This window comes from Nelumbo lutea, chromosome 3 (assembly GCF_056320005.1).
Source record: "Nelumbo lutea isolate HS-2025 chromosome 3, American lotus-T2T, whole genome shotgun sequence".
In the NCBI taxonomy this organism is placed as follows: domain Eukaryota; kingdom Viridiplantae; phylum Streptophyta; class Magnoliopsida; order Proteales; family Nelumbonaceae; genus Nelumbo; species Nelumbo lutea.
The window spans coordinates 7,828,029-7,841,609 of record NC_142686.1 but is presented as its reverse complement, the minus strand read 5'-3'; the positions used below and the strand labels follow the sequence as shown (position 1 = coordinate 7,841,609).

Genomic DNA, 13,581 nt, shown 5'->3' with positions numbered 1-13,581 from the left:
TATTGACAAATGATGGAATAACTAAAACATGAAAAAAAAATTAAAATGTATATTGATATGCGTTGATTTTAAAATGATTAATATAATTTATCTTAATATTTATTAATACATAAATTTTAATAATTAATTCTAACATTTATTGATAAACATACACTAAGAAAAAGAGAAAAATTACTTAAAAATAAAAATGCATAAACAAATACCAAGTAAAAGGGCGTGGCTTAGTGGTGAACCTTTAGTTCTTAAAGCTTAATGTCTAGGATTCGAATCTTGCTATTACTAATTGGAATAAGAGGGTTATTAATGAAATTAATGAGAGAGAAGGGGACTTGTATCAGGCTGTATCGTTTTGGAACTGTATAATTTCTATGCATTCCGTGCCGATACGTTGCAAAATTTTGTACCTTGGTGGCAACCCTATTTAGGGGTGCTCATGAAAAAACAGAAAATCAAAATTGGTAATCTAAATAATAAAAAAAATCTGATTAACCGAACCGGTCGATTTGGTTTTGGTTTTTTTATTTTTGAAAATTTTAGTTTTCCAGTTATATATATTTATAGTATTTACAATAATATATTTATAATATATTATATGTATTTATGGTATTTATATTATATATACATTATAAAAACAAAAAACCAAAACCAAAAAACTTAACCAGTCAAGCGGTTAGTTTGAATTTTTAAAAAAACTGATAGGTTTGATGATGTTGCATAGCATTCTCACAATTGACCATTTGAAGAAGAGGGGCCTCAAGATGACAAGTTTATACTACGTGTGCAAAAATTGTGAAAACAATGTGAGGCATTTCTTTGTGCCCTGTAGTATAACGGAATTTTTATAGAACTTTTTATCTATTCAAATTACAAGTCTTCCATCCTTACAATCCAGATGATATATTTTCTTTGTGACCACATATTTAAGGACCTATTTCCACCAAAAACAATGGACCTAAGGTCAATCGGTCTTCCTTCAGGCTGAGTTGGGAATTTGGGATACTCTTAAATTGGATTCTGATCAGGAAATCTGAATTAAAATGTGAGTGTCATTTTATGATGCATCTCCCTTTTGGATTGGAGTGCTATCACATCACCTTATCTATTCATGTACCTCCTTTTTTGTTTTAATGAAATTTCTCTTTATTCATTGTCAAAAGAGTATGATATGTCCACATTTGTCAAATACAACTTGCTTTCAAAAGTTGCAATTTGCATAGTTACTGTATATGGGGTATGGAAAAATTATTATAGAGGGTGATCCTAGAACAACAGGTGCCTTGCATACCAGTTCTCCAGGGAAAGACTCCTAAATTTCATCTCTAAGTTTGCAAAGTAATGAATTTTTTTTTTTTCATTTTGAAAGAGAAGTTTCTAGAGTAATGATAGTACCAAATAAAAACACAAAAAAGAAAGAAATTGTCACTTGGCACTCATATAGGTGTATTGAGAAAGGGCACATCCAATGGGGTGCCAGATTCAGATTGCTTATACATACATATTTATATAAACATAAAATATATTAAGGAAAAGATCTACCTGTACCAATTATATGAAGTATATAAATCAAAAAGAATACATGAAAGAATATAAATAGATGCACAAAACTATAAAAATAGGTCATTCCATTTACAAACTATTCAGGAAGGGAGTATTAATTTACTAAACAAGAAATCCCTCTCCGTCCCTAATCTATTGTGGAATTGGCAATACTGTTTTGCTCTCATGGAATCCACCTGATCTCAGCTGACAAATAGGTCAAGAGTCCCTAGTCTTGTTGAGGAAACGAACTTGATGCCAAAGGCCACTTCCCATTCTTTGGCACCAGCTTATGGCATTGGCTAATTCTTCTTCAACATTTATGAGGGCTAGTTGGGATTGCTTTATGATTCAAGTTTCAACATAGAGAGCTTTCATTTTCACTTCAGTGGAATCAGCGTTACTTATAGGCCCTAAAGATAATGCCACTTTTAAAGTGGTCATATTCATACATAATCTCCCTAAACTCGTCATTGAGAAATAACTTACAGCTAAAAAGGATAATCAGACATCCTGTCAAGGCCCCAAAGGAGTTTTCCTTGTTCTCAAAAATGCATACATTCCTTTCTTCCTGCATGCCCCATAATACTGCATGTGCAACAGCTTTCCAATAAATCTACCCCTACATTCCTAGGCCTTGGCTTCCCCTATAACAAAGTAAGTTATTCATATTACCAGGAACTACTCATTGCCAATGACTCACCAAGTCTAGGTGCCAGAGCTGCCTTGCAATGTAACAGTGGACTATTCTAGGAGTTGACATGCTAGATGGCTACATCAATTTGAATACTTCGCAACCATGCCATTTTCAGTTGTCACTATGGAACTGCCAGCCCCTGCATAGGTCTATAGCAGAAACATGGTAACTAGGTAAACTTTTTGCCAACACTTAAGCATGAACACAGTTCTCAGCAGTGCAACGGAAATTTAGGAAAAACAGGCTACAGGTTTACACAGCTCACATATTTCTTCAGCAATATAGTACAGAAAAAGCAAGGTTGAGCAATAACAGGCACCTACACACATCTAACAGAATTTTCACACAATGAAAATAAGCAACTCAGGATAACTCCAGAAACTATACAACAAATACCCACTATGTTTACTGCATCTCTTAACCAGTTTCCTGCTCAAACTCATCACCTTCAGACTCCTCCACGTTATCAGCATCATCATCATCTGCATCATTATCAAAGTCTTCTTTGTCGTTGTCAACAGTTGTCTTTCCCATCACAACGAGGTTGTTATTTGTCCTTCTGATCTCATTGTACTGGGAAAGAAATCCATGTAGCCATAGGTGTGAAGTACAATCGTTCAAATAAAATTCAGTCATATATACCACAAAACTTCCTAATTCATGACTTAAGTTTAACTGAAAACAGGAAAAGAAGATGATGAACAGAAAATTACTTTTTCTGACACAAGAAAGCTGAAATGTACCTGACACAGAACATGACCTGGGAACCAACCCAGAATACATTGTCTTTTTATATTCTTTTTGCTGGTTGAACATGTCTTAGGGCCTGCTCATTTGCTTTGAAGTCTTGAAGCCTGACATTTGAAAGTGCAATAATTACATTAAGAGGTATATTGGTATTGGCGAACTTTTCTTTCCTCTGAACTCTGAATGCAAAGAATGTTGTTCTGAATTCGGAATTTAGAAAATTATCAAATATCCATTTTGACCCCATATATGAGCGTTTTTGTTTGTCTTTTTGGGGGTATCATTGGAAAATAAAAAGTAGTATGATTACACTTTAAGAGAGAAGAGATAAGAGGAAACGAACAACCATTTTTCTCTTAAAGTTAAAAGATTCTGGTGAGATACCGCTCACCTCGGAAGCCCCTTCGAGGGTGGCTTAACCTCCTGAAACAGAAAATGGAGAGGAAGAAGAGAAGGGAAGGTAGGAAAAAGAGGGATTCAGTGAAAGAGAAAACAGGGGATATTCATTCATGCCTTCTTTAAAAGAGTATGGCCTTATATATCTGACCTACAGGTGTAATCATAGAGGGAATATCCTCTGATTGGCAGAATAACTAACTGATAACAAACTCTCGGAAATATCATGGAGGGAATATCTTCTGTCGACAGAATCACCCTCTCTGTGTGTAACTAATTCTGAGGCTCTGCCGCATGTCCTTTCTGCTTCCTTGAGTATTGCTGATGGGTAGTGGCCTGCTCCACTCCCTGTGTTGGGTTTGGGGAAGGTATTTGGGTCCCAACAATTCCTCACTCCTTAGCATTGACCTTGCCCTCAAGGTCTAGGTTCGGGAACCTCTCATTCAGCCTTAGATAAGGTTCCCAAGTGGAGTCTTCTGGGGCAGCCCGGCCCATTCTACCTTGGCTTCTGGTACAACCTGCCCACCTCGTCGGACCCATCGAAAATCCACAATTTTGATGGGCTCTGTGTAAATGTCCCATTCTTCAGTGAATTGCAGTAAGCTAGATGAGATAGGGGTATGATTTCCCACAGCCTTCTTGAGAAGAGAGATGTGAAACACTGGGTGAAGCTTCAAGGTAGTAGGGAGGTCCAATCTGTAAGCAACAAGGCCCACCCTTTCCAGCACCTTGTAGGGCCCATAATACCTGAAAGCTAGCTTGTGCCAAGTCCGTCTTACCACTGAGACCTGGCGGTAAGGTTGGAGCTTAAGGTAGACAAAATCACCCACCTGAAACTCTAATGGGCGGTGGTGAGAGTCATAGCTGATCTTCATTCGTTGCTGGGCCTTTGTCAAATTGGCCTTGAGTAGTCTAAGAATCTCGTCTCTTTCCAATAGGCGAGTCTCTAGTTCTGCCACCTTGGACAACCCATATTCATAGGGTAATATGGGAGGGGGTTCTCTGCCATATAGGGCCTTGAAAGGTGTCATCCCTGCAGCTGACTGATAAGTTGAGTTGTACCAGTATTCTGCCCACGGAAGCCAGTGAGCCCATTGTCTAGGCTTCTCCCTCATGAAGCATCTAAGGTAGGCTTCTAAGCATCGATTAATGACTTCAGTCAGTCCATCAGTTTGCGGGTGATAGCTGGTGGATGGGTTTAGTCGAGTTCCTTGCAATCTGAAGTACTCCTTCCAAAATGAACTTAGGAAGGCAGGGTCACGGTCCGAGACAATGGATCTTGGAGTTCCATGCAGTTTCGCCACGTCCCGTATGAAAATGTCGGCCACCATCACTGTAGTGTAAGGGTGAGGCAAAGCAGAGAAATGGCTATACTTGGTGAGGCGGTCAACCACTACCATGATGACCTCTTTTCTTGTAGAACGAGGGAGTCCTGTGATGAAATCCATGGAGAGGTCTTCCCACACTTGCTCTGGAATCTTGAGGGGTTGTAGAAGGCCCGCAGGTGACTGTGAGGAGTATTTCTGTTGTTGGCAAGTTGGGCATTCTGATGCATAGTGCAACACATCCTTGTGCATTCCTACCCAATGGTAGTGGTTGCTGAGTCTTTTTAGGGTCCGTAGCACCCCTGAATGTCCTCCCAACGCGGAATCATGAAACAACCTTAGCAATTCAGCTTTGTGGGTGGAATTTGGAGCAACCACAAACCTACCCTTGAAGAAAATATCAGGCCCCACAATTTGGTAACCTGGAACCTGAGAAGGGTCACTTTTCCACCTTTCCCTAATGTCTTGCAGCTGTGGATCAGATCTGGCTTCTTGCTGTATAGCTTCAAATAAGGGAAAACTGGGCTGAGAGAAGGTTAGTTGGGTCAGCTCTTCTACCCGTGATAAGGCATCAGCTACTTGGTTGGCAGGTCCAGGTTTATACTCGATGTGGTAGTCGAATCCCATTAGTTTACTAAGCCATTTTTGCTGCTCCGGGGTGTGCACCCTTTGTTCTGCTATGTACTTCAAACTTCTTTGGTTTGTCCTTATGATAAATTGGCATCCCAATAGGTATGCACACCATTTCTGTACTGCCATTACCACGACCATCATTTTCTTGACATAGGTGGACTGATTTTGGTGAGCTGCTGAGAGAGCTTTGCTAAAATAAGCAATGGGTTGCTCCTTCTGCATCAGAACGGCCCCCACTCCGACACCCGATGCATCACACTCTATCTCAAAGGGTTGAGAGAAATCCGGAAGAGTGAGGACTAGAGGGCTAGAAACTGCTGTCTTCAAGTCTTCAAAGGCCCGTTGGGCATCATCAGCCCACCCAAAAGAATCCTTCTTTAATAGGCGTGTTAGAGGGGCGGCCATAAGCCCATACCCCTTAATGAAGCGCCTATGATAACCGGTAAGCCCAAGAAAACCCTTGAGAGCCTTTACAGTGGTGGGCTTGGGCCATTTTTGGATGGCACCTATCTTTTCTAGGCCTGTCATGACCTGGTCTGCAGCAACCACATGGCCTAAATACCGAATCTGTCTTTGTCCAAAGGAGCACTTTGCCAATTTGGCATGCAACTGGTGCTCTCTTAGAATTGTGAGGGTAAGTTTAAGATGTTTCATATGGGTGCCCCAATCCTTGCTGTAAACCAAGATGTCATCGAAAAATACCAGAATAAATTTCCTTAAGAAAGGCCTGAAAATGTCATTCATGAGGGCCTGAAAGGTGGAGGGGGCGTTGGTAAGACCAAACGGCATAACTAGAAACTCATAATGGCCATCGTGGGTCCTAAAGGCTGTCTTGTGGATATTAGCCTGGTGAACCCGGATCTAATGATACCCGGACCGCAGGTCCAGTTTGGAGAACACTTGTGCTTCCCCTAACTCGTCCAACAGTTCATCAATGAGAGGTATTGGGAACTTGTCCTTCACTGTAATCTGATTCAGGGCCCGGTAATCTACACGAAACCGCCAACTACCATCCTTCTTCTTCACTAGGAGTACGGGGGATGAAAACGGGCTGGTGCTGGTCTGTATATGCCCCTTGTCCAGTAGCTCTTTTACTGCCTTCTCAATTTCCAGCTTTTGGAAATAAGGGTATCTATATGGCCTCACATTGGCTGGTTTGGATTCGGGTAAGAGGGGTATCTGATGGTCATGGGCCCGGGGTGGAGGTAACCGGTTCGGTTCCTTGAATATGTCATCAAACTGATCGATGATCGATCTTAGGCTCTAGTGTTGGGCTTCAGTAGGTTGGTCACAGTCCTGATTGTTTAAAATTGGAACTGTGGGCCGAATGCCTAAATGCATAAACAAGGGCTGTCCAGTATCCTTGGAGGCCCGTATTATAGAGGCTAAGGTATCACCTCGGGGACTGGGGGGGCGCACCCCTTGCAAATGGCAGGTCTGTCCATTTTGGCAAAAATCCATTGTCATTCTGGCCCAATCACACAGTGCAGGACCTAGGCCACGTAACCAATGGATTCCCAGAATAATATCAGCCCCCGAGAATTCCAATGGGTGGAGATCTACCACGAAATTATGGCCCTGTACGAGGATCCTTTCCTTCTTACATACACCATCACATAACATCCAATTCCCATTAGCCACATGGATTGAAAAGAGAGGAGTGGGATGTATAGTCATACCTAGTTGCTTTGCCAAACGGCAAGTGATGAAATTCAAAGTAGAGCCACTGTCAATCAAAACCATCACAGATCAGCCACCCAATCTTCCTTCTACTCGCATGGACTGAAGAGGGTTGAGGCCCATGAGAGCGTGTAGAGAGATCTCGGCTCCAACCGGTTCTGGTTCGCCTGATATCAGCTCACAGTCTTCGAGGTGCTCTGGTTCTGTCCCCTCCGGTTCTCCCTCTGTTTGAAGGAGAAATACTCGCTGGACCCGACACTTATGGCCCGGCCCAAACTTATCATCGCAGTTGTAACAGAGGCCCTCTCGCGTCGGGCCTGCATCTCAGCCCACGAGAGGCGCTTGAAAGGCACAGTGAGCCTGGGAAAAATGGGCTTCTGAGGATCCCCAACTTGTTTTGGGGGTTGCTGTTCGGCCCGCTGGAGAGCCCTCACATTCAGATAGGATGGCTTGCTAGTCCTGCGCGTGCTATCAATCTTCTCTTCTTGCAAGCGAGCCATGCCCACTGCCGCCATGACTATCGTTGGTCGAAGAGCTCTCACTTCCAGGCGAATGTCTTCTCTGAGACCTCCCACAAAACACCCAACCAAGGCCTTCTCCGGCCATCCTGTACTCTGGTCACCATTCTTTCGAACTCGAGCTAGTAGTCTGCTATTGTCCCCGTCTGTTTTAATCGAGCGAGGAGTTCATCATAATCCACGAACGCCGTCGGCCCAAAATGGATGCACAGAGCTTCTGTGAACTCCGCCCAAGCTACCTGAGGATGGGTTTGTCAATACCACTGAAGCCAGAGAATAGCGTCTCCTTCAAGGTGAATGGAGGCGATGGCGACGCGCTGGTGTGCAGGGGTTTCATGATACTCGAAGAATCTCTCTGCTTTGAAGATCCAAGGAATGGGATCTCCACCGGAATAGTTGGGAAAATTGATTTTAGTAACCTTTCCGGCGGGGTAACCCCTAGTTCCCTGGCTACCGAAAACAGAGGTGTCGGCCCCTGTTGGCTGACTGGTCTCGCCGGACTGTTGTTGGGAGGCGAGGTTAGAGATGACCACCTTGAGATCCCTGAGTTCGTTCAGTACTTGGTGGAACCCAATCTCAAGTTGGTCGACTCTGTCTTCCATGGTAGAGGATCTTGTCTGCAGCATAGCTGGTCTACAACCTTGCTCTGATACCAACTTGGTGAGATACCGCTCACCTCAGAAGCCCCTTCGAGGGTGGCTTAACCTCCTAAAACAGAAAATGGAGAGGAAGAAGAGAAGGGAAGGTAGGAAAAGAGGGATTCAGTGAAAGAAAAAACATGGGATATTCATTCATGCCTTCTTTAAAAGAGTATGGCCTTATGTATCTGGCCTACAGGTGTAATCATAGAGGGAATATCCTCTGATTGGCAGAATAACTAACTGATAACAAACTCTGGGAAATATCATGGAGGGAATATCTTCTGTCGACAAAATCACCCTCTCTGTGTGTAACTAATTCAGAGGCACTGTCGCCTGTCCCTGAGGCTCTGTCGTCTGGCCTTTCTGCTTTCTTGAGTACAGTTGATGGGTAGGCCTGCTCCACTCCCTGTGTTGGGTTTGGGGAAGGTATTTGGGTCCCAACAGATTCCTCTTAAGAGATAAGAGTTAAGAGGAAACGAACAAGCCCTTAAACTGCTGATCCCGGGCCCAGACAAAGGAGGAGGAGATTATGTCAGGTTGGCAGGCAACATTAAAACTTTTCCAAACTCCTATGAAAATGAATCCTGAAGCACAACAGGATTCTTGTATCCAATCTCATATATTTGGGACAAGCCTTATTTGGGACCCCATATGATGATGATAATGGTGGCTGGTTATATCAATTCTTTAGATGCTACTTCTTTCAAAAAATTAAAGCGTGATTCATGAATCATGATATGAATTCCATAATTTTATTTGGACCAGTAAGTTTCAAAATGAGCATGCAGGAAAATTGAAAAGGTCCATCCACCTGTATAACTTAAGTACAGAAGTACTAAACAAAACACAAATATATTACTATAATTAAACTTTCCACGAAGATACTAACCCGAATGCATGGATAATTCACTTCAGTGCACCTATTCAAGCCTGAGTTGAAACCCAGGGTATCATCTTGCCAAAAAGCACAGTTTCTTATCAATGTGTTGATGTGCTAACAAGTTTATTATCTCTAATAGGCCACCAAATTCAACATAATTGGTATTCTCCTATGGTATATATGACAGGAAATCTAATAAACTGCATTCTGAATTGCCACACTAGATGTCCGGAATAACTTTTCACTTATATCAAGGATTACCATGTGAAAATTGAGCCTAAGTTCAGTTAAACAAATTAGGGTTGTGCATAAGATCATATTTGAGATAATAAACGTATCAGTACATGAACACATTGATAAGAAACTATGCTTATTATTGGCAAGATGGTATCCCGGGTTTCAACTCAGGCTTGAACAGAAAAGCCGTAGTATCCATGAATTTGGGTTAGTAAAATCAGATTAGAGTCTTCTAAACTCGTAATGTCCTTTTTCTCGTAGGAGCAATTGTTGATTTCCAGTTGTCACTAGGCCCAGATTGATATAAATTTTTGGAAGTCACGGTAGTATACTTCAGTAACATGGCCTGAAAGATAAATCTAAATAACATATGTGATGAGGGTAGATTTGGCCCTCCAGTAAAATTGTGACACGTGGCACCTCGTGACAACTAGGAAAGCACCCAGCCAACAAACTTACGAAGTTGGTGACCCACCCGGGCACCAGTTTGGCCGGCCTAGCGCGACTTGCGCGCGGCTTGACGCGTGCCTGTGTGACCTGCGCACGGCCTGACGTGCGCTTGCGCGACCTGCACGCGGCGCGCGTGCGGCCTAGCGTGCGGCCTGCGCGAACTGCGCACTGCCTGTGCGACCTGGCCGACCTGGACTAGCCTAGCGCATGATCCGGCCAAGGCGCCAGCTTGACGACCTGATCTAGACACTGACCCGCCGACTGACACAGGCGCCAGCTTGACGACCTGATCTAGACATTGTCCCGCCGACTGACACAGGCGCCGACCTAACGACCTGGCCTAGACATTGACCTGCCGACTGACGCTGGCACCCCTCTGACAACCCGGCCCAGGCGCCGACCTGGCCGCCTGACACAAGCGCCAGCCTGACGAACTCGAGGAGTTCACCACCGTACCCCAATTCTGACAGGATGCGACGAGTCTTACCGTTTGGAGGCTTTTCACCCACCTAACCCGCGAGGACTCTGGTATATAAAGACCTCACCCCCCAAAGGGGAAGGGGATGGAAAAGAAAGGGAAGTAACCCTGCTCTCTAGCTCTCTCATATTATCTTCAAAGCTCTCTACAATAAGAGTGCTAACTTAAGCATCGGAGAGCCCCCACCGAGAAAGTACCCCTGGGACATCTGATTTAGTTCTCGCAGGTCCTTCAGCTCCCGCCACCTACGAAGAGGAGGAAAAGATGCAGTTCTCGGAAGTCCCTCAACTCCCACCACCTACAAAGAGGAGGAAAAGATGGAGTTCTCGCAGGTCCCTCAACTCCTGCCACCTACAAGGAGGAGGAAAAGATGGAGTTCTTGGAGGTCCCTTAGCTCCCGCCACCTACAAAGAGGAGGAAAAGATGGAGTTCTCGCAGGTCTCTCAGCTCCCGCCACCTACAAAGAGGAGGAAAAGATGAAGTTCTCGCAGGTCCCTCATCTCCCGTAGCCTACAAAGGAAAGAAGACCACCTCATGCTGAGGGCAGTCGGATTGCGCCGCACCAGGGAGCTCCAACATTCTCTAAGGCATCGACCGCCTAGTAGGGAGTTCGCCAGGCAGTTCGCCCCCAAGCAGTTCACCACCTGGGAGTTCGCCACCAGGCAGTTCGCCCCCAGGCAGTTCGCCACCAAGGTAGTTCGCCCCCAGGCAGTTCGCCACCAGGGAGTTCGCCACCACGCAGTTTGCCCCCAGGCAGTTCGCCACCAAGGCAGTTCGCCCCCAGGCAGTTCGTCACCAGGGAGTTTGCCACCAAGTAGTTCACCCCCAGGCAGTTCGCCACCAAGGCAGTTCGCCCCCAGGCAGTTCGCCACCAAGGCAGTTCGCCCCCAGGCAGTTCGCCACCAAGGCAGTTCACCCCCGGGCAGTTCGCCACCAGGGAGTTCGCCACCAGGCAATTCGCCACCAAGGCAGTTTGCCCCCAGGCAGTTCGCCACCAGGGAGTTCGCCACCAGGCAGTTTGCCACCAAGGCAGTTCGCCCCTAGGCAGTTCGCCACCAAGGCAGTTCGCCCCCAGGCAGTTCGCCACCAAGGCAGTTCGCCACCAAGCAGTTAGTTGCCAAGCAATTCTCCCCCAGGGAGTTCGCCACCGAGTAGTTCGTCACTAAGGCACGCCACCACTGTGTCGAATAACGAGGTACTTTGCCAAAAAAGTTTACATCACAAAACATTAGTACGTGGCCGAAAACGGTTACATCAATATGTAAGACCGCGAGCTTCCACTCAAGAAAATCACGAACAGCTATATCTGTTTGATTAATCTAAAATATTAGTAAATATGAGTGGACGTCTATACATAAATTTGAAACCGGTTTAACTAATGACAGAGGTAAAATGTTGAAAACTCAAGAATTAAGGAGAAAGAAAAGCAGTAGTCATGATGTCTTCCTAACCAAATGTTGATATATGCTACTTAAGTTCTTGATTGAAAAGGGTCGAAACCACATAAATAATGGAGCTGAATCGCCGGTGGAAGCACAACTTAGAAAGACAAGACTCGCACCAAGGCAATTGAACCTCTTAACCAGAAAATAATCCGACAACAGAGGCTATATGGCAGAATGGACCTTTACCTGAGATTTCTCCACTCACTACTGGAGCGTGGAGACTACTGGAATGAGAAGAAAATTTTCGTGGGAATTTACCTTGTCTTCAAGATCAGACTCTTCCATGGCCAAGAGGATTTCGTCGCCCTGCGGGTGGGGCCATTATGATGGAAAAAGAACCAACGATGGGATCATGGTTGTCGTCCCCGGATATTGTGTCATGAACGCCGGAAACTGCAACATCCTGCTCCTCCTCAGCTCTCCAACTCCCTACCCTCTCTCTCACTTGCTTGTTGATCGCGACCTGGCTCTGTTTTTGTGGAGGCCGGATCTGCTCCTCACTCGCGTCTCACACGCACATCGTAGCATGCATTTGCAAGTTGCAACATCTCCCGTATTCCCAATGCGAGATCGGATCTGCTCCTCACAACTGGCGCTTCACATGCATATCCCGCTTCACTATGCATTCCATGCATTGAGAACGTCTTCAGTAGTTATTACTTATTATTCATTATTCATGGGAGATGTTTCTAATACCTAGATGTGACTGTGAGGCATGGTAGGCGTGCATGTGCCCGTCATATGGAATGAATAATTAGTGCATCCTAGGCATGAGTCCGGATCTACTATTAACCATTTGCCCATTAAATCCAATAGTGAGTCTAGATCTCATGTCTACAAGAATTTGCCCACATTTGTCGCAACTATACATGGAGAATATTTCATCCTATGCATAGTATCATACAGTGGGAAATGTTCCCAATTCACGGGGATAGTACATTGTGGGTAGGTGTGAACAGAATTTTTATGAATAGGAGAATTGGCATCTCCAATAGTCCCTATAGGAGATCGGCATCTCCAATTCGAAAATCAGCATTTTATGAGTTAACTTTGGCTGTTGGGGCCCAACAGCATAGGCTGTTGAGACGATTTCTGGGCTGGGCACCCCGTTCTGGACAGTTTACCTATTCACGCCCATGTTTTGGTTTTTAGTCAAAACAAATTCACTAATTTATTTATTATTGGACACGTCAGTTAATTTTATAACGCGTGTCTTTCAAATGTGCTCTCTTCAATGAAGCGAAATTGTTGTTTGAAGCTGTTTATCCTGTTTAGAATAGCTTTTTGTACATAAAATCAGGTGTCATGTCATCACTTTCTATATGTGTGAGTAGGAGATGTGCAAGTGCAACCAATAGACGTTTCAAACGTCCTCATATTCTGTTTTTAATATATTAAAATTTTAAAATAAATAAATAACAGGAATTAGGTTTCTTCTTCCTATTTTGTTCAAATAAAACCTTTAAACTCCGACTTCGGGATTTTAAGAATTAAATGCCTGAAGTTGAGACACTCTCTGTAAACTCTCAAATGCCCGTCTGAACCCAACTTCATGTATTGAATTGATGATGCAAGTATATAAATATCTGCAACGTTAAAGTCCGTTCGAACAGACTTTATAGCCTTATATCGAAAATATTTCCATACTTCTATATTTTATTTTATAGGAAAATATTTCCAATGAAAATATTTCCATACTTCTATATTTTATTTTATAGGAAAATATTTCCAATACAAAGTTATGATGGCTGTTCGAATAGACTTTGCTCTGATTGAATCCTGTTCCTAATTACATAGTCAAACTTTCATTCAAGAATCTCGCATAGCTTAGTTGTTTGTTAGGAATGTTCCCTTTGATAATAGACATCTTGTGCTTGAAATAGACCTGTAAAAAATCGGATTCAGCAAAAGCAAATAA

The 13,581-nt window shown here is 43.8% G+C and overlaps 1 pseudogene across 1 annotated transcript; it reads right to left on the bottom strand.

Moving 5' to 3' along the window:
• Positions 1-2,462: 2,462 nt before the first annotated feature.
• On the bottom strand, positions 2,463-12,435 carry LOC148862701 (uncharacterized; annotated as a pseudogene). Its single transcript, XR_016108914.1, has 2 exons — positions 11,922-12,435; positions 2,463-2,806 (listed from the first exon to the last, which is right to left on the bottom strand). The product of XR_016108914.1 is annotated as an uncharacterized LOC148862701 (transcript).
• Positions 12,436-13,581: the final 1,146 nt, after the last annotated feature.